Consider the following 23,724-nt stretch of genomic DNA (forward strand, 5'->3'; position numbering starts at 1 on the left):
AACTCAGGTCTATTGGAAAATATATTAATCTTAATTTTTTTTTTTGTAGAAACGGGGTCTTGTCATGTTGCCCAGGCTGGTCTCAAACTCCTGATCTCAAGTGATCCTCCTGCCTTAGGCTCCTGAAGTGCTGAGATAGCAGGCATGAACCACAATACCTAGCCTAATCTTTTATTATCTGCCTCAGCACTAAAAAAAAATCACAGATGATCAAAAAAGTATTTTTATAATAAATTACATTTGTTTTAAACTTGTACTTAATGGTGAATACTCACAGACACAAGTTGCAGCTATTCAATGGTCATGTATTTTGGTTCATATCAATGTCCAAGCTGAATCAGGAATGTTAAGAAAAACCACTTTCTCATTACATATTTGTTGAGCATTTACTATATGCCAGGCACTGCTGGATCCTGGGCAAATGGACAGCCAATGTCTTTCCTGCCTTTATGGACTCTAGAGTCTAGTGGCCTGGACAGACATAAACAAGAAAAGACACACGAAGAAATAGGCAGTCAAAAATCGTAATAAGTGCTATAATGGAAAAGAACAGAGGAAATAATGAAGTAGAAAGCTCATTTAGATCATGAGGGTCAGGGTAGGCCTCCCTGATGAAGTCTCAAAAATGGCCAAGGACCATCGCTATTTGCACACTTCCACTGCTTCCCCACTTCATTCACTTCTCCTGTCGCTCTTCAAACAAATACTTGCCCAGGGACTCACTGTCTTACCTCAGCATCCCTCCCTCCCAACCCATCCCCTCCAAGCTCAGCCCTACTGACTGTGACCCTGAGAAGCCTGAGAGCTGGTACCTCTAATCAAGGACAAAACAGGAGCCAGTACACCCTGGGCCCCAGAGAGAGGGCAGCATGAAGCCCTTGGTCTGGTCCTCACACAGGCTCTCACTCCTGTTATGACCTTGGGCATCGCCTCCTCTTTGCAGAAGTCTCAATGTCTTCCATCTATTGAGTAGAAGGAAGCACACAGTCCCTGGAGTTCCTAGATGGGCCCCCAGGGATTGACTCTGCTGCCCAGATGTCTTTGGAGAGTCTCAAGGAGGCTGGCAGACCCCCAGGCTGCCTGGGAGCAGATGGACAGAGAAAGCCCTAGAGCGTCTCCACTTTCTATCATCACTATGACAACCCTTCCATGGGATCCTGATGTTGGGGTGATGCCTGACTTTTTTGGCCTAAAACTGAGAGTTAAACAGAAAGCAATCCTTCAGGGGGCAAGGAGATGTGCAAGGAAGGGTACTGGCACCAGAACGACCTCAGTTTGTCTTAGCTCCTCACTTACCAGTTGGATGACCTTGAACATGTCCCTGATTTCTCTGAGATGCAGTTTTGGCAAATAGAAATGCTTATCCCCTGCTCACAGATTTGAAGTGAGGATGGCTCATAGATGCCAGCTTGTAAATGCTTCCCGCTGAGACCAAGCAGGGGCTGCAGGGCTGTGGCTGCCGCAGAGCTGAAGTGAGAGATACCCTCAGCTTGGTGGATGGAAACCAAAATACCCTCACGTGTGAGAAAAGCAAAACAGTTTGTTTATTTATTTTGTGGCAGAATCTTCTGGTGCATGAGCCTAAGGAAACGGCTCTGCAGAATTGGAAAGGATAGAAGTGTGTTTATCACTCTTTCTTGGGTAAACCTCATTTGCATTCCTACAGAGTGTTGATTGTATTGTTCCAAGAAATGAAGTTGTTTGGTGGGCTGGCTTCCCTCATCTCCAAAAGAAATCGTGTGTGTGTGTGTGTGTGTGTTTGTGTGTGTGTGTGTAGTAGGTACAGGATTTCTCTCTCGAGCATCTGCTACATGCCAGATACTTGTGCTAGGTACTTTAAATACTGTGGCAGACACAATAGGTGGGCTCACTCAGTACCCAAGCAAGCACCTACTTCCTCACTTGCCTTCCTCTTTTAGAGAACCTGGAAATCTAAACACTCAACTTCCCAGAACTTTGTAGGTGGCCACGTGACATAGTTCTGCCTAATAATATGTAAGTGAAAGTTGGTAGAGAGGGCATCTCTTTCTAACTAAAAGAAGAAAAATGTCAAGAAAAGAAAACCCTTTGTCTTCTTCCCACTTCTCTCTCCCTCCTGCCTGTAATATGGATGTGATTCTTGGAGATGCAGCAGTTATGTTGCAACCATGAGGCAAGGCATGAGCTTTTGAGGATGCAGGAAGTCATCCACAGACTAAGGATGGAGGAGATAAATGCTAGAAAGAGTCTAGCCCCTGATATTGTCTTCATTGGATATGTAAGCAATATTATAAGACACAGCAGTATTTAAGAATCATTAAGAAAGATAAAATGCTGTTAAGTAAACGACAACTTGACATGTTTTTAAGACACAACCAGATTCCCAAGATGTTCAAATGTGAAAAAAATGTGGGTTTTAGAATCAATGAGAATTGCACAGGTATCTGAGCCCTGGAATATCTACCTTTGGACTTCTTATGTGAGAACAACAAACTCCTAATTTGTTTAGGTGTAGTTGTTGGGCTTTCTGTTACTTGCAGCAGAACACATTCCTAACACTGACTCCTCACAATCATTTCCTGAGGTGGGTATTAACATTTGAATCCTACCAATGAGGAAACTGAGGCACAGGACAATAGGCTTGCCCTAGTATATAATCACACAGCTGAGGCCACAGTGAGAACCTCCAACTTGAGTGTTCTTGGCCCCACACCTCATCTGCCCCATGGCTTTTCCTGTCTTGCATGTGACCTTCACAGTACGGCCATGAAGGCTGATGAGCAGCCACACCACTGCCCGATTCACCTGCTCAGGAAGACACTCCCCCCAACTCACTGGGACGTGAGATTGGCTCCTGTGAGCCGAAGCCAGGACTTCAGAATTCAACAACCGTTCTGGTACGAGGTTTCTTAGTCATTTGGGCAGTTTGCTTTCTTGATCCTGTTTTGTGCTTTCCTTCTCTCTGTACCCTTCCCCATCCCCCGTTGAAGAAAAACATAGGAAATGAGAAAGATCAATTTACATGTGGAAGATGTGCATATTCATACTCTCCCTATAATCCTATAGACTTCCAGTTTGGGGGGCTGGAGAGGCCACAGATGAGTTAGGAATCCTTGGTCAAGAGCCTCTTGCCAAATTAGTCAGTCAATTTTCCTTTGCCCCTGGCCTTTGAGGACAGCCCTTTGGATACCGAGGCATGAAGGCTTAGGACTCCTGATCAAAAGCCACAGACAGAGGCAGTGTTTGTGCCTATAATTTAAGGAAATGTTCCCTTCAAACTCAGTTTTATTTCCTGCAGCAGAAGGAGGAGATGAAATTGTTAAAAGGGTGTTAGTGTTCAGTAAGAAAGAATGAGCTTTTCCAGATCTCTGTGTTTGGTAGAATAAATTGAGAGCAGTAGGGGTGTATTCTATGGGATATTAGTCAAATTAATACATGAGAAATTACTTTTTTTAGTATGTGGTTTACAGAATCACTTGAAATGCCTAAGGAGAACACTGGGAAGAGAATTGTTCCTTTGGGAGTGACTCATGTAAAGTGGGCCCTGTGCAAAAGCCAGAGTGAGCAGGGTGCAGCACAGCAGCTCTCCAAGGGGCTGGGAGTGTAGTGGGATTTTTTAAGGAATTAGAGAGACTGATGGGGTTGAGGAGGATGTTTATTATTTAGGTGTACTGGCCCAGTCAGAGGAGAGGCTGCGGCTTTGCTTAACGTAGGACCCAGTGTGCTAGCATTTCTCTCAGGGCTGGACTGGGAGAATTGGGGTTGAATGGGGGGGGTGCTGGCTTTGTGCCATTTCCTCTGCCTCCCATCAGATGCGGAAGCAAAGTGGAAAAGTCCTGTGGGTTTTTTTCTGCTCTGGTACGAGGAAACACATGCAAATGATCTTTTTATGAGAAACCCATTGAGAACAGTTTCCCACCCACCGTCAAGGTCCACACAGTCCAGCCTGCTGGCTGGAGAACTGACCTTTAAAACTCTTGTTTACATCTAACCACATCTTCAACTCCAGTCTGGCCTGGCATCCAAAACCAGAAAGTTCCCGTAAAAAAATGTTATTATGGCTCTGTGTACCTCACAGGAAGCCCTCAGATTGCAAACATATGTCCAAACTGCTGACTTGGAGTAAATGGATCAAATTACTCAGTGTGGGTAGGCGAGCCTGATTTCTGTACCAGGCAGACTTGCAATCTGAATGTGTGCCAGGTTGAATGGAATCTCTGGCTTCACATGGATTTGGGTTGAAAGAAGATTCTTTTGTAAATCAGCTCATATGGTGATTTCTTTCTTTTCTTCTTTCTGCAAATGTAATATCAATGAACATTTATCTTGACCCCATGTGGGGCTGTTGGCTTCTTCCCTCTTGTTCACCCTCAGGGCCTGTTTTTGTCTGTGTTTCTAAGTCCACACCACACAGTTCTGGGCTTCATGGCTCCACAGACTTCTGGATTGTGGTGCGGACTTTTTTTCAATTAAACTTTTAATTTTGAAATAATTGTAGATTCACATGCAGTTGTAAGAAATAATACAGAGAGATTCCACATACCCTTTACCCAATTTCCCTCAATGGTAATGTCTTATAAAACTGTAGTACAGTACCACAACCAGTATACAGACATTGATGCATTCAAGATACAGAACGTTTCCGTCACTGTTGCCCTTTTATAGCCACACCCATTTCCCTTTTTCCTACAAGCCTCCTTCTTTACCCTTGGAAACCACGAATCTGTTTTCCATTTCTATGATTTTGTCATTTCGAGAAAGCTGTATAAATGGAATCATGCAGTATGTAACCTTTTGTGATTAACTTTATTTGTTTCACTCAGCATAATTCTCTGGAGATTCAAGAAGTTGTTGCATGTATCGACAGTATTTCAGTGTATGGCTGTACCATAGATTGTTTAACCATTCACTCATTGAAGGACATCAGGTCTGTCTCTAGTTTTTGGCTTTTATGCATAAAGGTGCTATGAACAATTGTGTGCAGGGTTTTTAGTTTGTCTGTTTGCTTGAGACAAGGTTTTGCTCTGTCACCTAAGCTAAAGTGCATTGGCAAGATCATGGGTCACTGCAGCCTCGACCTCCTGGGCTCAAGTGATCCTCCCACCTCAGCCTCCTGAGTAGCCGGGACTACTGGCATGCACCACAACAGTTGGCTGATTTAAAAAAATTTTTTTTTGGTAGAGATGAGGATCTCACTATGTTGTCCAGGCTGGCCTTGAATCCTGGGCTCAAGCAATCCTCCCACCTCAGTCTCCCAAAGTGCTGGGATTACAGGTGTGAGCCACCATGCCTGGCCTGTGTACAGGTTTTTGTGTAAACCTAAGTTTTCATTTCTCTGGGATAAGTGCCCAGGAGTACAATTGCTGGGTCATATGATAGCTGCACTTTTAGTTTTTAGAGAGTGGCTATACCATTTTAATTTTCATTAGCAATGCATGAGAGATCCAGTTTCTCTATGTCCTCAGCTGCAATCATTGGCACTACCTTTCATTTTAGTCACTCTGATAAGTGTGTATGATATCTTAATGGTTTAAATTTACATTTCCTTAATCGCTAGTGATGTTGAATGTCTTTTCATGTTCTTACTTGTCATCTGTATAGCCTCTTTGGTGAAATATTTGTTCATATCTTTTGTTTATTTTCTATTTTTTTAATAGTTGAGTTTTAAGAATTCTTATATATTACAAATACTCATTCTTTGTCAGATATGTGGTTTACAAGTAACTTTTTTCTGTTTTTGGGTTGTTTTTCATCCTCTTGACAGGGTTTTTCATGGAGCAAAAGTTCTAAATTTTGATGAAGTCCAACTTATCAAATTTTCCTTTTATGGATCATGCTTTTGACGTCAAGTCTAACAACTCTTTGCCTAACCCTATATGATGATTTTCTCCTGTGCTTTTTTCTAGAAGTTTTATAGTTGTACATAAGTCCATGATACATTTTGAGTTAATTTTTGTGTACCAAATAGTAGTTAGGGCAAGATATTTTCTCCCCTGTAAATGTCCAATTCCTCTAGTATCATTTGTTGAAAAGGTTCTCTTTTCTCCATCAAATTACTTCTGTACCTTTTCTAAAAATCACTCATGCATATTTGCGCAAGTCTATTTCTGGTTCTTTATTCTGTTCCAGTGAGCTATGTGTCTATCCCTCCATCAATACCATCCAGTCTTGGTCACTGTAGCTATATATTTCAAAATAATAAGTCTTGAAATTGAGTAGACTAATTCCACTCACTTTATTCCTCTGTTTCAAATTGGTTTTAGCTATTCTAGTTCCTTTGCCTTCCCATGTAAATTTTAAAATAGGCTATATTTATAAAAACCTTGCTCAGATTTTGATAGAGATTGTGTTAAACCTGCATATACATTTGAGGAACAATGAACATCCTTCTTCTGTTGAGTCTTTTAAACCACAAACACAGTGTGTCTCTAAATTATTTAGATCTTTGATTCTTCCAACAGTGTTTTGTAGTTTTTAGCATGCAAGTCAGCTATGGGCTGAATGTTTGTGTCCCCTCAAAATTCGTATGTGTTGGTATCCCCAGTGTGGTGGCATTAAGAACTGATTAGCTGATGAGGGCAGCACCTTAATTAATGGGATTAGAGCTATCATTGTATGATTTTTTTTCCCCTTTCATCTTCTTTAGGCCAAACAATATACTATTCAGAATGCATCAGGCTGCAAATAATAGATTAAATCAGATTAAAATTTGATCATATTAAAAGAAATGATTTTTTTTGCCCTGCAAGACACCTGGAGGTAGGTAGTTAAAGGTTGGCTAATTCAGCATCTCAGGAATGTCAGGGCTCTGGGTGTTCTCTGTGTCTCTGGGCTTTCCCCTCATGGTTGCAAGTCAGCCGTGGAGGCCCCAAGTTCCCCTAGTGGGGGATGTGCTTTTATTTTAATCACAAGAAAAGGTTTTCTCAGAATCCCAACAGGCTTTTATGTCTTGTTGGCCAAAATAGGCCCATGTCCAAGCCTAAAGCAATCTGGCTAGGGGAATGGAAACGGGAATGGAATCCCATGGAGAGTTTAATCCAGGATTTCTCATTAGGAGTGCTTCTGGTGTTTTAGATGAGAATTTACTGTTGTGCAGGATTCTCCTGCTCACCGCAGGGCATTTATTATCTGTGGCCCTCACCTATTTGGCACCAGTGGAGTTTTTTAGTCACTCTGACAACTTCTTTCAAACTTCCCTTGGGGGCAATACCACTTCCCATCGACAGCCATTGGTTTAAACAAATTTTGATTCACTCCAATGTCAGCCAGTGGAATGACCAAGCCATGACTGGTTCAGTTGAACACTATATATCATCAAATTCCCAATTATCTGCTTTTATTTTTCATCTCTTGGCAATAGCTAATATTTATTTTGTGTTTATTATGAGTTACAGTGTGATAATGATTTGCATCCTCTATAATTTTAATCTTTATAACTTTATGAGATAGGTACTCTCATTGTCCCCATTTTACAGATTAGGAAATTGAGGCCTAGGAAGATTAAGGATGTTGCCCATACACTGATTCCAGAGTCAGCATGATTGGCTGCTACACCACACCATTTCCCCAGTAAAATAAGCCTTCGTTTTCATTATTAATATTATTATTATTATTGAGATGGAGTCTCACTCTGTCTCCAGGGCTGGAGTGCAGTGGTGCAATCTTGGCTCCCTGCAACCTCTGCCTTCTGGGTTCAAGAGATTCTCCTACCTCAGCCTCCCACGTAGCTGGGACTAGAGGTGCCCACAACCATGCCTGGCTAATTTTTATATTTTTTAGTAGAAACAGAGTTTCGCATGTTGGCCAGGCTGGCCCTGAAATCCTAGGGCTCAAGCAACTTGCCTGCCTCAGCCTCCCGAAGTGCTGGGGACAACGCCCAGCCGTTGCCTTTTACTGTCATTTATTCTGGATGGTAGTAAGACATTCTCCAAAAGCCAGGTAATTTCTCCTAGACTGTACCCACAATTTCAGTTCCTCCCTACTAGCTGGAGGAATCAGAGAGAGAAGATGAATACATTTACCCCAGTTCTGTATGACAGATAAGGGGTAAGAGATGAAAAGCATGATTCAGCCATGTTATTTTGCTTTTTCTAAAAAGAAAACTTCTTATTAGATCAACAGTTAAACTATTAGGCTATTTCTTCCTTATAACCTAGGCTTTACAGTTCTTAAGAAAATACATAATTAGGGCAAAATCAAAATATGGCAATGGGTATAAATTTTCTCACTCAAGTACTGTTTTCAATTATCCTTTTCTGAGCTTTGGCTTTCTTTACTCTTTTGCATTTTCTAAGTGATTTCAGGCATTTTAAAACTCTTTTGCCTGTGTAAGGTTTCCAGGAACCCAAACCAGCCTCTGGCAGCTTAGGTATAGGCATATTCTTCAGGAGGCAATTTTCTGGGCATTTCTATTTTGCCTGTATTTAGAGTTATTTGTGATCAACTTTTCCATTCTTTTGTCTGCTTGTCTATCTATCTATCTATCTATCTATCTATCTATCTATCTATCTATCTATCATCTATCATCATCTATCTATCTATCATCTATCATCTATCTATATCTATCTATCTATCCATCCATCCATGCATTCACTCAGCCATTCTTTCATTCTTTCATTCAGCAGTGATTTGCTGAATTCCTACTTACTCTGACCCAACTATGTTTTATGCCACCCAATGTTCAGCAAAGACTTTTACTTAAGAGCTAGTTTTAAGTTTGACTGCTTGTCTCTTGTTCTTTAACTTTTACTTTTGTGGACCAGTACAGAAAGATCTATAGAAAAAAAAGTCTTGCTACCAAATCATGGGACTCTCTGGCCTATGGCAATGTCTGACTGTCTTTGTATCATCAGACTGAGAAATGGTTTCAACATGGTGCATGTTCAATAATGCTCACGGAACAAAACTGTGTTGTTCCTCTTCCAGAAAGTGCTATCACCCTCTCTTTTTATTCAGAATAGGTTTACCTAGGTGACTACATCGCTAACATTGCATTCCTCTGATTTCTTTCTCCCAATAGAACAGATTTGATTGAAAAGTAAAAAATTATTTCTTACATTATGCTGTTCCCCTAAGATGGTTTTCATTCCAAATGAAATTATCCTGGTCCTTCAACATCCACTTCAAATATCAATAAACTAGTGGCCTTTCCCCAGCCTCCTAAAGTCTTCATATGGAATTAGTTATTCTTTCTGGTATTTCTCATATCATTCTTTCCATTCTGTTGTCCGCCTGTTTGTCCATGAATCCATCCATCCATCCACCCATCCACCCATCCATCCACCCACCCATCCATCCATTCAGTCTTCTTTCATTTAACAGTGATTTAGTGAATACCTACTTACTATGAACCTACTATGTTTTACATGACACAATGTTTGGCAAAGAGTTCATATATGGCTTATCTAATTTCTTGATTATGTGTTTTTTTTTCTCCAATAGGTCATGAGGCCTTCAAGCAAAAGCAGAAAATCATCTTACTGCTCTTTTTGCATCCCAAGTGGCTGACACAGAGGAAGGTATTCAATCAATGTTCATGGAATTGTGTTACTCATGCAGTAGGGCCTGCCTTCTCTTTGAGCTTTCTTAAACAGGCATTTCTTTTCCCCTTTTAAGCTTCATAGCACATTTTAAAAGCACAGAGTGACAGTAACTTTATCATAGTATGAAAGAAAATGCAAAAAGAAAAAAAAAACCAGAGTAGAGTTCATTTGAATAATCAGGGGGTGTTCCCATCATAATGAGAGTAACATGGATTAATGTACCACAACCCTAGAGAGGAATTTGATTTCCTCATTGTGTGTATAATCTTTATCATCCTCTCAGTATTTGTTTCTTTTTGGTATTCCACATGTGGCTCTGATGTCTTCCTGCTTTCTGGATGGGAAAACTGAACCTCAGAACGGGTCACTGGCTTGAGCATCTCACATAGCAAGTCAGAAACAGATGTGGAGATAAAAAATAAGTATTTTAAAATTTTAATGGTTTCAATCAAGTCGAGGTATCATCACCAGCATATCATATTTGCTATGCATTGAGCCATTATTATGTACCATGAACTTTACGTGCATTATTTTTTCTGCGTAATCCTTATTTTGAAAACGTTTAAAACCTGCAAAAATTTGGAATAATATGCAATGAAACATCTAGCTTTATTAATTGCTTCCTCTCTGTACTCAGGAAAGTTAACATTAAGACAATTTCATTATCTATTATATAGTCTTTGTTCAAATTTCCCCTATTTCTCAATAATTCCTGCCTGCTTGCTTTCCTCCCTCCCTTCCTTCCTTCCTCTCTTCTTTTTCTCAATTTAGGATCTAATCAAGGATCACACATTGCATTTACTTTTCCTATTTCTTGAGTCTCCTTTAATTAGAGTATTTTCTCAGCCTCCCCCTTGTGCATCCCGCTTTCATGACATTGACAGTTTTGAAGAGTCTGAATAGCAGTCCGGAGTGATATTTTGAGGTCCTGTGACTAACCCCCGTAAGTCTTTTGTCTAGTGGTTTTAGCTTCCACTGATGATAATTGTGCATTATTGTTTAAGCTCTCACAATAACCCTGAGAGGCAAACATTATTTTTATCCATATATTTACACGAGAAGACCGAGTCTTAAAGAGATGAAGAGACCTGCTCAAAGTCCCACAGCTAGTAAGGGGCAGAGCTGAGATTTCAACTCACATCTGGCTGTCTCTAAACCCGGCACTCTTACGGCTTACTACCCTATACTGGCTAGGGGTAGCATTTCTCATCTGTTTTAATCCAGGCAAGACAAGAAAAAAGTGATATTTAAGATCATATGAGACAATTTATCTCCCCTCTCAGGTCTCTTCCTTCTTATTCCCTAAGCACTTTGTGTGTGTGTGTGCTGATGCCTGATGCCTCTCAATTCACCCTTCTCTGACTATACTACCTGAAATGTGGTGAAGAAATTATGCTTTTGTACAATGGACCCTAGATTATGGAACTCGTGGCTATATGTCATTTTATATGACACAGGTGGCACTCATCAGTGGAGAAAGGATGGCTTATATAGCTGATATTTGGAGAACTGGTTTACTATTGGAGAAAAATTATTCAGATCTCTATCTTCTACCATATACAAACATAATCTCCAAATATAGACCTAAATGTGAAAGGCAAATTTATGATATTGAAAAAATGAAGGAGCTTGTGTATGCACATGTGTGATATGGGGGTATAAAAGACTTTTTACGTGTTATTCAAATAGCATGAATCATAAGGGACAAAATGGTTGCGTGTGACCACACTAAAAATTTCTGTTTAATAAAAGACAGCATACACCAAGATGACAGATTGATTGTAGGTTTGAAGATACATGCAACTTTTAAAACTAACAAGGATATTTCTAGAATATACCAGGGACTACCACAAATCAAGAAGGAAAAGACATGAAACAGTTAGACAAGATATTAATTCACAAGAGACTAACTAATGTACAAAGAGATGCTTAACCTCACTAGTGATCAAAGACACACAAAACAAAAGAAGATGCCACTTTCCACCCATCAGATTAGCAGCCAGTGGGAGGTAAAATATCACCAAACATTGATAAGGCTGTGGGGAGTGAGAGCTTTCAAGACTGCTAGTGGTGATAGCAACAGGAGACAGAAAAATTGCTAGGCAGATAGAGACAGGTCCCTGGTGAAACTCCATCTTCAAGCCAAGAACACTGTAAACCCTGAAAACTGAGCTACAGTTCTGGATAGAATCCATGAACCTGAATGAGAACTTCCATCCCCATTTTACCTACTCTTTCTCAATTGGTTCTTTCTAAATGATGCCTCTTAACCAATTGAATGGTGCCTTTTCCAAGACTATTTTGCATATGCCCACTTTCTCCTGATTGGTTCTTTTCACAAACCAATTGAAGGGTGCCTTTTCCAGTCCTACCCATAAACCAATCAGCATGCACTTCCCCATTCTAAGCCCATATAAACCCTGGACTCAGCCTGTCAGCCAGCTACCCACTTTTAGGTCCCTTTTTGCTGTCAAGAGCTTTTCTTTTGCTCAATAAATTCTACCCTGCCTTACCCCATGATATGGTTTGGCTGTGTCCTCGCCAAATCTCATCTTGAATTGTAGTTCCCACATGTCATGGGAGGGACCTGATGAAAGGTAAGGGGATCATGGTCGTGGGTCTTTCCTGTGCTGTTCTCATGATAGTGAGTAAGTCTCATGAGATCTGATGGATTTATAGAGTAGTTCCTTTGCACAAGTTCTCTCTCTTACCCACCACCATTTAAGAAGTCCCTTTGCTTTTCCTTTGTCTTTCATCATGATTGTGAGACCTCCCCAGCCATGTGGAACTGTGAGTCCACTGACCATCTTTTTCTTTATAAATTACCCAGTCTTGGATATGTCTTTATTAGCAGTGTGAGAATGGACTAACACACCCCCTCTCCAGTACCTTATTCCTCTTGGTCATGAGACAAGGACCCAGAACTCACTGAACTGTGATAATAAAAGGCTGTGACACTCCTGTCAGCTGAACTACCAGAATGAAAAAAGCTGCAACAGGGGGACTGTTGTAAATTGTACATCCTGGAGTGCAGTCTGGCATTTTCTATAAAGTAATTTACATGCTCTGTAATTCAGCAGTTCCACTGCTTGGTGTATGTCCCAGATAAATTCACAAACAATTATAAGAAGAAACATGAGCAAGGATGCCCATTTCAACATTGTTTGTTGTAACAGAGAGCTGTCTAACCAACACGTCTTTCATCAGGGGAATAGAGAAGTAACAATAATGTTAACTAAGGTGTTTTTTCCTCTGCACTTATTATGTGCCAAGTGATTCTTGAAGCTCTTCAGATACATCCAGTCCAAAACTCATTTAATTGTCATAATCACCCTGTGATGTAGGCACTAGTACCATCCCATTTTATATATTAGGAACCTGAGTTACAGAGCACTTAAGTAATTTGCCAAAGACAACACAGCTAGTAAGAGACAGAGCGGGATACGGCGGGGTGCATACAGTGAAATATTCTGCAGTAGTCAGAAACCACGAATCAGATTTAGTGACAAGATCTTCAAAAAGGTAGTGTTGAATGAAAAAGTGAGATATATAACTCAATATCACTCTTATTAAATAAAAGCACATACATTGTCAAAAATGTTAGGTATTCTTCAGTGAAAGGACATTTGAGTGGGTCCCTGTGGGTAGGAGTGGGAAGGGGAGATGAAGGGAAAAAGGATGGGGCTTGCACACAACTGTGAGATCATCTGCCATGACCTGGAGAGGAGAAAGCTGAGCTTTCTGAATTGGAGGTTCAGTTGTTAAGAAGGAAACCACCATCATTAAAATCTTTTGGGACTGTTGACGAACCCAGGGTAAGGTTGCTCAGAAAAGAGAGAAGGCTAACACTGAGGTGCCCCTGAGAGGCCCCTACATTGACCCCATTCTCTGAGGGTTACTAGGCACAAGCAAGAAAAGATAGTAAGGAAATGCAGATTTTATCAATTCTCATTCACTGTTATATATCCACATGCACAGAATTAAAAGCAGGCCAACATTCTTCGTGCTATCTAAAAAAGGTTCCTGGGCCACCTTTCCTCACTGCTATTTCCTAGACATGCTAATTTTAACATAACGTTAAGCAACATAAAATCAGGGAGCAAAAGCTATTTAAACACACATACCATAAAACGGCAGTCTGTCCAGATCCTCTACAGATTCTTCAGTCTTTTCCCTCTCACAATGGGAGATGGTTGATACAGCAAGTTACAGAAGGAGCCTCCCAGAAAATGAAGCTGAGGGCAGGGGTTGTTTCCAGACACTGGTGCCCAGAAGCCACTGTTCAGGATGTGTGTTCAGGGGATGTGTGTGTTGTGGGGGATGGTGAACATGGATGAAGCCCCATTTTTAAAAAAACTCAGATCCCAGCTGAGACTCCCACAGGGTGCAAGGGTTTACATGAGGCCATGATTAAAAGGCAGGACTGATTGGGGGCGCTCAGGAGGAAATGTTCCCAACAGGGTGCTTGGCTGCTGTGGCTCAGTGGAATTCTTCACTCTCAGGCCAGGCAAAAGTCATGAGGTGGAGGCATCTCTGGAGAAGTTTGCTTTGCTTTGCTCTTTAAGCACTGCAGAAAGAGCATTGGGCTGGGGAATCGAAGACTTTCTTGTCTTTACTCTGCCTGTTCCCAGCTGTTTGAGTCTCTTTGCTATTAAACAGGAAAAATTAGGCCAGCCCTGCCTACTCAAGGGAAGGGGGGATAGGTTGTGAGGTTCGTGAAGTTAAACCTGCATAAATGCTTTTAAATCTGCCAAGTGCCATATGGCTGTAGAAATAACAAAGTCATGTGCTTTGATCTGCGCCTTCTCTGAACCACACAGGCTTGTGAGTCCGTTCCTAGTCCTAGGATGGGAGTTAAGCTTGATATATTTCATCTGCAGGAAAACGAAGGATTGGTCCTGGATGACTCCCTGCATCTGCAAAGAAACTGAGACCTGATATCCAATTGATTTCTCCTTAGGATGAATGATTTTGGGGGTTAGGGGAGGATGGTGTGGATTCAGAGTGGAGAGTTCACACCTGTGATGAGGTTGGGTGAAGGCTTGGCCTCAGTTGCCCTGTGACTTTGAGTGAAGGTTACTGGGTGCCTCAGGCTCTGCTTACCTACTTATAAAATAAATAAAAATGTCCCCCGCCCCATCCTGACCGTGTGAAGATGGTTAGGGTCCAGTTACACACTGAGTTTATCTAAGTCCTGGAGAAAGATTCAGCTTTTCTTGTTGTGCATCTCCATCACCTTCATCTTTGGCACTCACTTGCTTTTAAAACACCTTAATAAAGTAACCACAGAAACAGTGGGTGACTTTCAAGTCCATGCCTTGGAAAGTCAAAAGTTCTCCATCTTTTCACTGCCCAGCAGCCCCAAGTGAGCCAGGCGCTGAGCTACTGTGATAAAATTCTGGTTTCATCCCTCAGAACCTGGGTCACCATTTTCTTTCTTCTTCTTTTTAAATGAGCTACTATTGTCAGAATGCAGGAGATCTCTGTTAATAAACTAAAGATTTCATGCCACCAGTGATTTTTCTAAGAGAAGGCCAGAATGCAGCTGACCAGGCTTGCTTGTCTCCTTTTGTGTTGAGAAGTTTTGACTGGGTTCATGGTCCTAATTGGGTTATGGGGCTGCTGATATGATTTTGCTGCCTGGAAATGCAAAAACCATGAGTCAGTTAAGAAGCAAGGTGAAGCTATTTCCAGCATCTCCCAGACAGGATGGAGGCCTGGGTGATGGTAGAAATGGATCTAGCAGGCAAGGCTGTTCTTTCTCTCCAGGGATGTCTCAGCCTCTGTGGCAGAGCGATACTTTATCTTCGGAAGCACAGGCTCTGCATTCCTGCTTCTGGGCAGGCTGCCCAGCTAGTGTCCCAGCGGGTGGGGAGATTCGGTAAGTTCAATTTGATTCAATTCAGCAAACATTTGCTCACCTCCTATTGTGTCCAAAGTAGACAAAAATAAGGGTCTTCTTTTTTCTTTTAAATTGTGAAAATGAAATATTCTTGTTCTAACATTTTAAGTGTTAAGCTGGAAGGCCACTCCCTTACCCCTTCAACCACACCTCCCTGAGGTACTCAATGTTGAGGTTGCATTATTATTATTATTTTTGTTATTTAGCTTTTATTTCATAATTATAAACTTAACTTTGCAATCCAGTTAGGCATGGACGGAAACAAAACATGGAACCCAAAGGAAACTGCAGTGAGAGCACAAAGATTATAGGATACTGCGAGCAAATGGGGTGGAGGGGTGGTCTACCGAGCTACAGACGGAATGGTCTGGTGGTTAAGATAAAACACAACTCAAACTTATTAGAGTGGTCCATAGCCAGCAGTGGTGATCTTGCTGGTCTTGCCACTGGACCCAGAGCTCTCCATGGCCTCCACAATATTCATGCCTTTTTTCACCTTGCCAAAGACCACATCCTTGCCATCCAACCACTCAGTCTTGGCAGTGCAGATGAAAAACTGGGAACTGTTTGTGATGGGTCCAGCATTTGCCATGGACAAGATGCCAGGACCTGTATGCTTTAGGATGAAGTTATCGTTATTAAATTTCTCCACATAGATGGAAACTACCAAAGCTACTATACTTTGACTTATTCCTCACTGAATTCCAGGATTTCTGTGGATCTTCTCATCAATGTTGCTATGGTCTGAATATTTGTGTCCCCCCAAACCCATACGTTGAAATCCTAACTGCTAAGGTGATGGTATAAGGAGGTAGGGCCTTTGCGAGGTGAATAGGTCATGAGGGCTGGCCTCTCATGAATGTGATAAGTACCCTTGTAAAAGAGACCCCAGAGAGCTAGCCAGCCCCTTCTGCCATGTGAGAATACAGTTAGAAGGCACCATCTGTGAATCAGAAAGCAGGTCCTCACCAGACACTAAATCGGCTGGCATCTTGATCCTGGACTTCTCAGCCTCCAGAACAGTGAGACATAAATTTCTGTTGTTTATGAGCTACCCAGTTTTAGCAGCCTAAATGGACTAAGATCTGTGTCTTTTTACCCTACTCATTCTTAGATCTTGTCGCTTTTTGTGGGTGTACTTATTCCAGCTTCATAACATTACCCCTGCTGTTTACATGGTGTGCTGTCAAGAATCTTCATTAAGGTAGCACGCCGAACCTACTTTATTTGGAGGCCTACACTAATTTTTGGCTTTCCATTCCCATTGCCCTCTTTGGGAATGCATTATAATTTGACAAGCAAACTCATCCTCTTCCACTTTCCAAAACAACTTTAGTATACACAATATAGAAAAGGAAATATATGTTTGGTGCTGCTATCTCTTTTTTTTTTTTTTTGAGACAGAGTCTCATTCTGTCACCCAGGCTGGAGTGCAATGGTGAATGGTGTGGTCTTGGCTCACTGCAACCTCTGCCTCCCAGGCTCAAGTGATTCTCCTGCCTCAGCCTCCCAAGTAGCTGGGACTACAGGAGCCCGCCACCATGCCCCGCTAATTTTTGTATTTTTAGTAGAGACAGGGTTTCACTATGTTGGCCAGGCTGGTCTCAAACTCCTGACCTCATGATCTGCCTGCCTTGGCCTCCCAAAGTGCTGGGATTACAGGCGTGAGCCACTGCACCTGGCTTGGTGCTGCTATCTTATTTTTCATGAGTACAAGCTTTGAAGGACAGGGACTTGATCTTTTTTTCTATTCCATAAAATGCTGATATGGCTAAGCTTTGCAGGATTTTAGGTGTTGTCATATATGTAATTAATTCCACGAGCAGCCCCTCACTGAAGGATGGGGTTATCTGAGACCACCAAGCTCTAATCCCTTACCAATCTGTTGCTTTCTCATTTTGTTCAACGTTTTTCTTGGAAAGAAAAACATTGAACATATCAAGATGAATCAGCCAAATATTGTACTGTGTGTGCGTGTGTTGGGGGTGGGGGCAGACAGAGTTGAGGTGGCAGAGGCAATGTAGGAGGAGCAGATGGACTGACCAGAATGCATAAATAGTACGTGAATTCTTCCCGGCCAGGGATCTGAGCCTACTTTGTCTGCATCATATCACCAGCATCTCAGTTGTGTCTGGCACATAGGTGTTCAATAAACATTTTTTGCACTGAATGAGAGAATGAACTTCTCACTTTTTTCAGAGATGTGATTTGTGATTCTCGGAATCAGCCAGGGTCCTAAGATGTCCTGGAGGCCGTCTCCATTTCTCTCAGCGAGCTAAGGTGTCCGAGTGGCACCAGTTCTCCACTCTTTCTGCGATCTTTGCCTGCTGCATGCCTTTCTCAAATCTTCCGGTTATTAAGCTCAGGGGTCCGGTGGCCCACCCCGGTAACTCCAGAAGTTGCATTATTGGCTTGCATTAGTTTTCCATGCTTCTAGAAACATATCCACACACGTAAAACTTTTGTCAAAAAAAATGAAATAGTATGATGTATCTTTTCACAACTTTGTTCTTTTCCCTCCTGAACCATACAGCATAGAAAGTTTCCAAGTTAACGTATATAAAACTAGCTCACTTATTTATAATAGCTGCATGCAATTACGTAGGACAGGTATTGTGAAGTTTAATCATTTCCCTTCTGATGTTAATTCAGGCTGTTTCTAGGTGTTTTTTTTTTCCCCTTAGCTACTCTTGCTGGGAGCGTAGTGTGCTTAAAACAGGGGCCTTGCGAGTGGATAGACCTCGGTCTGAATCTCAACTTAGCCACTTGCTGTATGACCTTAGGGACGTTCTCTGAGGTCCCCTAGCCTCACTGCCTTCAGCTGCGAAGTGAAGGCAGCAAGCAGCTCACAGTGACACATGCAGTAAGGATGGAATGATGGACACCGAGTGTTTCTAAGACAGGGTGTGACACACAGTGACTGTCCAATTAGTTCTAGCAGTAACTTGGGGTTTGGAAATCTTCATCTTGTCAGAATTCCCACTGCTGTAATTGAAGAATAGGACTCTCACAGGACCTGGGGCTCCCAGGAGGAAGTCACTGGCAAAATACAGATCCAGCTGCTCCAAAGTCTACAGGCACAGCCTCCTCTGAGGGCAGAGCCTGGGGAAGTCCTTGGGCAGCCCTAGGAAGGAGGTGGACCTCCTGCCTCTGCTCTGCCAGCGACACACCTTGAGGGGTCCTGCTTATCCTAGGTGGGGGTTGTGTTCAGAGAAGTAGAGGGAGGCTGCTTTGGTGAAGCGGTCTTATGTGAGGTCCTCATGCAAGGAGGACCTCCTATTCGTAGAGACAACCTTTTTGTTTTCCAGATGCAGAAGCCTCTCTGGTTTAGTCAGGCGCCCTACACTCTGACATGTGGCTGGCGGGCTGCGGCCACTGCCACCCCCTGTGTGAAGTGACCAGAACCACTGGCAGTCCTTAAGGGCTATGTGGTCATTTTCCTAGATGGCCTTGAGGCTCAGTGATTGTAACTCTCAAGTGCCTTGGCCTGTTAGCCTCCTCTGTTGAAGAACTTAGAGCATGTGGGGTCTGGCTGTCAGCCCCCTGACAGTTTGCTGCCCTCCAAGGCACAGCGTTCTTCATGACACACCAGCTTTCACAGGCTGGTTCCCCATCCGCCAGGATATTCACATGGTCTCTTGGTAGAGTCCTTTCATTCTAGGGTCCAGGGGTAAGGCGGGTAGTCCCAAAGTCCTCTTGCTGATTCTCTTTCTCCCAGGAGGCTCCAAGGCCATCAGACAAATGCACCCTTGGTGACCTCCTTTGATATCCCAGCAATCCTGGGTGTTTGCACAGATTGGGTCTCCACCATCCGTTGGCACAGGCTTACCTATCCACTCAGAACTTTCTAGGTCAGTGCTTCAAATAGTGACCCACAGACCGGTTTCAGTCACTGGCTAACAGTGAAACAAGAACTACAAGAACACAGTGGTGAGTTTGCATAAAGCCAAGCATACTCTATTTGTGGGGAGGTTCTTTACCTTTGGGATTCAGAGATTACTTTTTTTGGCATTAAAATATCTTTTTAAAAATGATGAGCATTTATTTATTATGTATTTAATTTCCTTTCTTTTTACAAATGGGAGATTAATTTTAAACAATATTTTAAATTAATTTCTGTGATTTTTCTGTTCAGGAACTTTGCCCATATTTCCACTGGATGTTAATGTTTTTCACGTTGATTTGCAAGATATATTTTTAAAACATTAACTCTTCAATAGACACATGGGCCTACTTGAGGGTGAAGGGTGGAAAGAGGGTGAGGAATGAAAAAATGCCTATTGGATGTTATGTTGATTACCTGGGTGACAAAATTATCTGTACAACAAACCCCAATGACACACAATTTACCCATGTAACAAACCTGCATGTGCACCCCTTGAACCTAAAATAAAAGTTGGAAAGCAGAAAAATAAATAAATAAAAATGAAAATAAAAACATTAATTTATATGGAAAATATTTGCAAAAATATCAGTTTGTCACATGCCTCTTAATTTTATGTACCCTGCGTGCTTTTTGATGTGCATTTAAATTTCATGCATTCATATTCAATTCTTTTTGCAATTTAGATAATAAAAGCAGTGAAAATAAATCTAACTCTATTCTACATTTTATCTCAACTTTGTATGACTTGTTTTTACTTAAAATGTAATGTTTTAAATTTACCGGCTCCCTCCATCCATTTGACTTGATGTCCTTATTTGGACGGATTACACTGTCGTAGGTGGTCTCTTTACCTTCCTGGCTCTCCTGGGTACTGCTAGTCTCAGTGGAATGGGCTCATCAGTTCTATTACACCTCGTGAAAGCTTGAGAGCTGTCATCAACACACTTGTCTGCTCTGTTGATTGTTCTGTAATCCATTTAAAACAAAGAAACAAAAGTAATGTATTTTAAAATAACTTCCTTATTTTTGTAAAACCTTAGACTCTCCCTTTCTCAGCTTACATCCCAATGTCTTTTTCTTTTCTATTCTTTTCTTTTTTTTTTTTTTGAGATGGAGTTTTGTTCTATCATCCAGGCTGGAGTGCAGCGGCATGATGATCTCGGCTTGCTGCAACCTCTGCCTCCTGGGTTCAAGCCATTCACCCACCTCAGCCTCCAGAGTAGCTAAGACTACAGGGGCATGCCACAACGCCCTGCTAATTTTTGTATTTTTTGTAAAGACGGGGTTTCATCAGGTTGGCCAGGCTGGTCTTGAACTCCTGAGCTCAAGTGATCTGCCTGCCTTGGCCTCCCAAATTGTTGGGATTACAGGCACAAACCACCGCCTCCGGCCCCAGTGTCTTTCTTGATGGACTCATTAGCATAAAACTCCTTTGTTAGCTCACCGTTACAAGGTTCATTCTCAACAATTGCTATTATAATTTACACTTTTCAATAGTCGCTAATTCAATGTTATCACTTACAATTACAACAACTATTGTTACCATTTGACTCAGAGGGGTTCACAACAGAAACGAAGATGGGGGTGACCCTCTGGGGCCCAACCTTAATCCGATGGTAACCAAAAAATGGCGCCTTCTACACTGGCTTTGCTGCTGGGTAAATTCACTCTCAGCCACCCATTTGCTCTACTGTGTGAAATTGTTGCCTTAATTTTAGAGCATTTATTGTTTTCAGTGGGAATTAGGGGCTTCAGACAGGGCCAGAAATGGAAAGGGTAGTCGTGGCAGGAGTATGAATTGGGCACCATGATAGTGTGGAGAGAGCACTGGGTGTTTGGACCCCAGGACTCTAATCCTGACAGTAATGTTTAACTACAGGACCTGGAGCAGGTGGCCACTCCTCTGTGCCTCATCTTTCTGCATCTGGAAAACAAATACATTGGTCTTTATATGGGGGTGCCCACACAGACCACTGAGGTGCAAAATGAAGATATTAGACTTTATATGGATAGTTATGCTATCTTTAAAAAAATCTATCTGGATAGTGACTGGTGCCCGACATCAGCCAGTCGTGGCACATAGATGTTACTGAGGGAAGGAGGGGGTTCATTATGCAAAAGTGTGGACAGTGGCCTCCTGACTACTTTGTTAGCTTTCCTATTGCAATGTTTTGCAGTTTGCTCATGCTCCATTAAAATGTATTACCTGGTTTGAACTAAACTAACCCTCATGAAATGGATGAGTGACTTAAAGATTCCTGCAAAGAACCACCATGGCACACGTTTACCTATGTAACAAACCTGCACATCCTGCACATGTATCCCAGAAATTAAAAAAGATTTCTGCAAAGAAATGGGTGGGTTGAAGAGAACAGTAATTATACAAAGACAAGAAAACAGCAAGAGACCGTCAGAATCAACCCTCCTGCACCTGGAATAATCTCTGAGTCCATGTCACTATTAGCTAAAAACAATGAAGACCTAATTGGATCCAACAAGAAGTTGTCTTAAAACCCCCAAATTCTCTTTTTGTTTTTAATTTTTTAATTAAATTTTTTTTTTTTTGAGACTGAGTCTCACTCTGTAGTCCAGGCTGGAGTGCAGTGGTGTGATCTCAGCTCACTGCTACCTCTGCCTCCCAGTTTCAAGAGATTCCCCTGCCTCAGCCTACTGAGTAGCTGGGATTACAGTCACCTTCCACCATGCCTGGCTAATTTTTCTTTTTTCTTTTTTTTTTCGTATTTTTACGGAAGCATTCTGTGAAACTTCTTTCTTTTTTTTTCTTTTTTTTTTTTTGTTGTTGTTGTTTTTTTTTCTTTTTTTTTTTTATTATACTTTAGGGTTTTAGGGTACATGTGCACAATGTGCAGGTTTGTTACATATGTATTCATGTGCCATGTTGATTTCCTGCACCCATTAACTCGTCATTTAGCATTTGGTGTATCTCCTAATGCTGTCCCTCCCCCCTCCCCCCACCCCACAACAGTCCCCGGAGCGTGATGTTCCCCTTCCTGTGTCCATGAGTTCTCATTGTTCAATTCCCACCTATGAGTGAGAACATGCGGTGTTTGGTTTTTTGTCCTTGCGATAGTTTACTGAGAATGATGTTTTCCAGTTTCATCCATGTCCCTACAAAGGACACGAACTCATCATTTTTTATGGCTGCATAGTATTCCATGGTGTATATGTGCCACATTTTCTTAATCCAGTCTATCGTTGTTGGACATTTGGGTTGGTTCCAACTCTTTGCTATTGTGAATAGTGCCGCAATAAACATACGTGTGCATGTGTTTTTATAGCAGCATGATTTATAGTCCTTTGGGTATATACCCAGTAATGGGATGGCTGGGTCAAATGGTATTTCTAGTTCGAGATCCCTGAGGAATCGCCACACTGACTTCCACAATGGTTGAACTAGTTTACAGTCCCACCAACAGTGTAAAAGTGTTCCTATTTCTCCACATCCTCTCCAGCACCTGTTGTTTCCTGATTTTTTTTTTTTTTTTTTTTGAAATGTGCAAGTAATTCTTTTTTTTTTTTTTTTTTTTTTTTAATTATACTTTAGGGTTTTAGGGTACATGTGCACAATGTGCAGGTTTGTTACATATGTATCCATGTGCCATGTTGATTTCCTGCACCCATTAATTCGTCTTTTAGCATTAGGTGTATCTCCTAATGCTGTCCCTCCCCCCTCCCCCCACCCCACAACAGTCCCCGGAGCGTGATGTTCCCCTTCCTGTGTCCATGAGTTCTCATTGTTCAATTCCCACCTATGAGTGAGAACATGCGGTGTTTGGTTTTTTGTCCTTGCGATAGTTTACTGAGAATGATGTTTTCCAGTTTCATCCATGTCCCTACAAAGGACACGAACTCATCATTTTTTATGGCTGCATAGTATTCCATGGTGTATATGTGCCACATTTTCTTAATCCAGTCTATCGTTGTTGGACATTTGGGTTGGTTCCAACTCTTTGCTATTGTGAATAGTGCCGCAATAAACATACGTGTGCATGTGTCTTTATAGCAGCATGATTTATAGTCCTTTGGGTATATACCCAGTAATGGGATGGCTGGGTCAAATGGTATTTCTAGTTCTAGATCCCTGAGGAATCGCCACACTGACTTCCACAATGGTTGAACTAGTTTACAGTCCCACCAACAGTGTAAAAGTGTTCCTATTTCTCCACATCCTCTCCAGCACCTGTTGTTTCCTGATTTTTTAATGATGGCCATTCTAACTGGTGTGAGATGGTATCTCACTGTGGTTTTGATTTGCATTTCTCTGATGGCCAGTGATGAGGAGCATTTCTTCATGTGTTTTTTGGCTGCATAAATGTCTTCTTTTGAGAAGTGTCTGTTCATGTCCTCTGCCCACTTTTTGATGGGGTTGTTTGTTTTTTTCTTGTAAATTTGTT

General features: G+C 41.7%; 1 long non-coding RNA gene across 1 annotated transcript; it reads right to left on the minus strand.

The window, feature by feature from the left end:
* Positions 1-16,786: 16,786 nt before the first annotated feature.
* On the minus strand, positions 16,787-22,077 carry LOC129483137 (uncharacterized). The gene is made up of 2 exons (XR_008657910.2): positions 20,090-22,077; positions 16,787-17,856 (listed from the first exon to the last, which is right to left on the minus strand). It is a non-coding gene; the product is annotated as an uncharacterized lncRNA (long non-coding RNA).
* Between the last annotated feature and the right edge of the window lie 1,647 nt (positions 22,078-23,724).

This window comes from Symphalangus syndactylus, chromosome 5, assembly GCF_028878055.3.
Source record: "Symphalangus syndactylus isolate Jambi chromosome 5, NHGRI_mSymSyn1-v2.1_pri, whole genome shotgun sequence".
Lineage (NCBI taxonomy): Eukaryota > Metazoa > Chordata > Mammalia > Primates > Hylobatidae > Symphalangus > Symphalangus syndactylus.